Below are 4,983 nucleotides of genomic sequence, written 5' to 3' on the forward strand. Positions count from 1 at the left end.
ATGTTGTGTTAATTCCACAACAGGAGATATGTAATGTTAATTACCTGAATTACCTAATTACCTGCATATATCGGTATCGGTTGATATCGGTATCGGAAATTAAGAGTTGGACAATATCGGTATATCGGATATCGGTAAAAAAGCCAATATCGAACATCCCTAGTTAAAATAATAACTCTACACTCTGACAGGCATCACCGATATAGAGTGTTTGGTCAGTAACATGGGTGTATTTTCTGGAATCAAGTTCCCACTTTATCAAATCAGGAGAGAGAACTCCACTTCAAAAACTGTCTGACAAAAATAAGAAATAAAAACTAGTTTTAAGCAAATATGTCCTTGAAACAAGTCAAATCTACCAGTGCAGTAAGCAAATTTGGCTTGGCAAGATGTAAGCAAGACGAAAGTCTTTCTCTGGTCTGCATCCCCTTAACAATTGTGTGTATTGAGCCGTACTGTATTGTACCCATTCTGCAATCTGTTAATAAAGTTTTCAATCAAAAAAGCATGGGATGCTCGATATTGGCTTTCTTAACGATACCGATATACCGATATTGTCCAACTCTTAATTTCCGATACCGATATCAACCGATATCAACCGATACCGATATAGGCAGGGTCCCCCCCCCCCCCCCCCCCCCCCCCCAAAAATGGAATAATTTCAGGTAATTAACATTACATATATCTTGTTGTGGAATTAACACAACATTATGCATACTTTTGACAATAAATAAAATCAGAATTTGTTCTTACTTGCTTGCCTGGGTAAATAAAGGTTATAGAAATGTAAAAAAAAAAAAAAAATGCCGATATCGGCCGATAATATCGGTAGGCCGATAATATCGGACATATTTAACAGAAGTGGTCATAGGAGGCAGAATGGATGAGACAATGGTATTTAACAGACGTGGTCACAGGAGGCAGAATGGATGAGACCATGGTATTTAACAGACATGGTCACATGGTGCTGAAGATACTCTGGGAAATGTAGTTTTTCTGGTTTTTGATGGTGATGAACAACATAAACCCCAGAGAAAACAAACATAGATATATCAGAAACATATTAACAGAACATGAACAGAATCTGTTTGGTTTGTCTAACTATAATTCAACATACTATTTCACTAGCGTTTTAAAAAGGTACTTGCATGTAACTGGAATTATTTACATTATAAGGCAACAGGTTCCAACTCAAAATAGCTCTATACATACATAACCATCTTCTTCATGGCTCATGTCCTCAGTAAAGGTACTACAATAATGATCTAGCGCCACCTGCCTGGTTTTATGGTCATGTCTCTCATCGATATATATATAATGATGCTGCTGAGATGTTAATTGAATATGTGGCGTTTCTGAGTTTATTTATGACTTAATCTGTCTTCTTCATCTGATTCTATTAGAAGAGACATCTTAAAGCTGATTGGTGCTTTATGAGTGGAATAAAATATTTTCGTGCAGCAACAATGTCCATGTGTCCAGATATTTCAGTGACTTTAGTTCCAGAGACCTGAAGACTCCTGCCGTCAGAATACAGTCTGACCTATTTAATTGGTGCAGGTTAGCCCCGCTTGCTGTTCTTTAGCCACACCCCCTATACTTTAGCCACACCCCTGTCATAATGTCATAAGAGTTCTTTCTCAATATAATCCATGCTGTTCCTAAATAGATGGGTTTCTCGTCCACGTCAGACTTAGTGTGCGCGCGCATCAAGGCGGCAAAAAGGAACGTAATCCTGGTCAGAACAACGAGGCAATATATTTGCATTTGTTAGCCATGCTAGCCCTAATGACTTTGCATTAGTTTGTGACTAACTAGCCAGAGCTAGTATGAGGAAGTATAGACCTGTTCGCTGTATACGTCAGACTCACAGTGTGTGCGCGCATCAAGGGGGCAAAAGGAACGTAATGGTCAGAACAACGGGGCAGACTACAATATATTTGCATTTGTTAGCCATGCTAGTAGCGATCTAAACAATCAATCCATGCCAAAGCTAGACGTGTAAAAGGTGAATGACTCACACTCACAATGCTGATTTTGGCTAAATGACATCCAGCCGTTTTCGTTTGAAACAGCTTTTAGTCAGGGGAGTGTCATGGTTTCTCCATAGAGCCCCGTTGTACTTCTTTTGGTGCAGCAGCTCGCGCAGGTCCGAGGTGACTTAGTCATGTCACTCAGTTGGTATTGCTGATTGGCTCGACCACGGTATGTTTATAAACAAGAAACAGGTCTTATAGACCAGCACAACACTTCCGGTATTCTGAAATCATGGGAGAGAGAACGGGGGGAGAAAATGAATGAATGTAGAGAGCATCCTGACTGGCAACATCACCTCCTGGTTTGGGAATAGCACTGCACAAGACCGTAGCAGACTACAAAGAGTGACACGTTCAGCCGAACGCACAATTGGAGGGGGGCTTCCCACCCTCCAGAACATTTACAACAAGCGGTGCAGGGGTAAGGCTAAGAGAATCATCAAGGACTCCAGCCACCCGAACAACTGCCTCTTTGAACTGCTGCGGTCAGGCAAGCGATACCGGAGTCTTAAGGCGAGCACAGAAAGACTCAGAAGAAGCTTCTATCCCCAGGCCATCAGGCTGCTCAACGAACAATAAACACTATGCAACAACCATCAAATGCACACAGCACACACTCACTTTAAACATACAACTCACTGCAGCACCCACTTTAACCACTTTAGTACACCTAAGCACACTTTATATTTATCTGTAAAGAATTTGCACTACAACCCATACCTCATTACACCTTACTGTAAATTATATTGTACCTAAATTGTACCTCATCCCACTTCTGCTTTGCACTGTATAGTATATTGTATGGTAACTCAGTTACTTCTACTCTACATAGAGCATTGTATATATGTATATACTGAACATTTGTCTACGTACTTGACTTCTATTTTATATCTATAGCTATACTATTTTATTATCTATTTTTGCCTAGCACAGTCTCTGGAGCGAAACAGAAAGAAGCATTTTGTATAAAAGTATTCTGTACTTCTGTATGACAACTAATAAAGAAACTTGAAACAACCAGACTGCTGCTCTACTGCTGGTGTGAACAACCAGGCTACTGCTCTACTGCTGGTGTGAACAACCAGACTACTGCTCTACTGCTGGTGTGAACAACCAGGCTACTGCTCTACTGCTGGTGTGAACAACCAGGCTACTGCTCTACTGCTGGTGTGAACAACAAGACTGCTCGCACGAGAATGTACTTTTGCAACGCTTCTGCCCTGGTCTGTTCCCAGTGTTAGGACTCCCAATTGAAAGTACACTATAAATGATGATTTTATGATTTAGTGCTATCTCAATATAATTTATTTGGGGTTTCAATTGTTAATATAAGGAGCTTGCTAAACATATAAGATTAGAATACTTAAATGCTTTTTTTTATTTGGTTTGTTGTTCCAAATAATTATGCAGAATTATGAAAGACCCCCACCACCCCAACAACAGCCTGTTCAAGCTGCTGCGGTCAGGCAAGCACCTACGGTCACACACTGCAAGAACAGAGAGACTCCGGCTCAGCTTCTTCCCCCAGGCCATCAGAACACTGAACTCTCCACTCACAAGTACACATGAGCACACACAGACACACACACACAACACTCATGCAGCAACCGCTAAAACAATCACTTAAACAGAATGTAACTTTAAAAAATAGAAAGTCACTTTACAGGAAGGAGGTACTAATAGTATAGTTTAGATACATTAAGAGTTAAAATTGTAAATTGCATAGTAGTGTATATAGGAACCAGTTTCTCATGAACTTAGCATGTCGTTTTTTTTTACCATGCATATCTTGTGTCTTACCTATTTTATTTTGTCTGTTTATTTTTTTCTATGCCTATTTTTATTAGTTCAAGTTCTCAAGTTCTTTAATAGTTGTCATACAGAAGTACAGAATACTTTCATACAAAATGCTTCTTACTGTTACGCTCCAGAGACTGTGCTAGACAAGATAGTATCAAATAACATAATAACATAATATAGCATGAATTTAGAAGAAGAAAATGAGGTCACAGTGTTCGGTATAGACATATGTACAATGTTCTGAGTTACCATATAATATACAATACACAATACTATGCAGTGTACTAATGTACAGTACTATCTAGTGCAAAGCAGAAATGGGATGAGGTACAATTTTAGGTACAATTTACAGTAAGGTGTACGAGTTGTAGTGCAATCCTTCATCCATAAATATAAAGTGTGGGGAGTGGGTGCTACAGTGTGTTTGTTTAAAGTGGGTGTGTGCTATAAAGTGTGTGGAGTGGGTGCTACAGTGTGTTTGTTTAAAGTGAGTGTGTGCGTGTGGATGTGTGTGCTATGTGTGTTTGGTGGTTGTTGTTGTGTAGTGTTCATTCATTGTTCGTTTAGCAGCCTGATGGCCTGGGGATAGAAGCGACTTCTGAGTCTTTCTGTGCTCGCCTTGAGACTCCTGTATCGCTTGCCTGACGGCAGCAGTTCAAAGAGGCAGTTGTTCGGGTGGCTCGAGTCCTTAATAATTCTCTTAGCCTTCCCCTTGCAACGCTTGTAGTAAATGTTCTGGAGGGTGGGGAGCCCCCCTCCAATTGTGCGTTCGGCTGAACGTGTCACTCTTTGTAGTCTGCTTTGGTCTTTTGCAGTGCTATTCCCAAACCAGGAGGTGATGTTGCCGGTCAAGATGCTCTCTATTGTACATGAGTAGAAGTTCTTCTGGCTGACTTGGAACTTCCTTAGGCGCCTGAGGAAGTAGAGGCGTTGTCGTGCTAATAATACAATATTATTGTATTTTGCACAATCAATGCGGGCATGACCACCCGCATTTCACTGTATGCCCTGGTATGTATGTGTGACAAATAAACCTCTTGATTCTTGATTCATGTGTGTGCTTTTAGACATGGAGAATCGTGCTTTTATTTTGGAAAAACTCCGACCCGGAAGTCTTATTGTTGCAATGCTGCTCCTCTAGCGGAAC

This window comes from Notolepis coatsorum (genome assembly GCF_963971535.1).
Source record: "Notolepis coatsorum genome assembly, chromosome: 13".
NCBI classification, from domain to species: Eukaryota; Metazoa; Chordata; class Actinopteri; order Aulopiformes; family Paralepididae; genus Notolepis; species Notolepis coatsorum.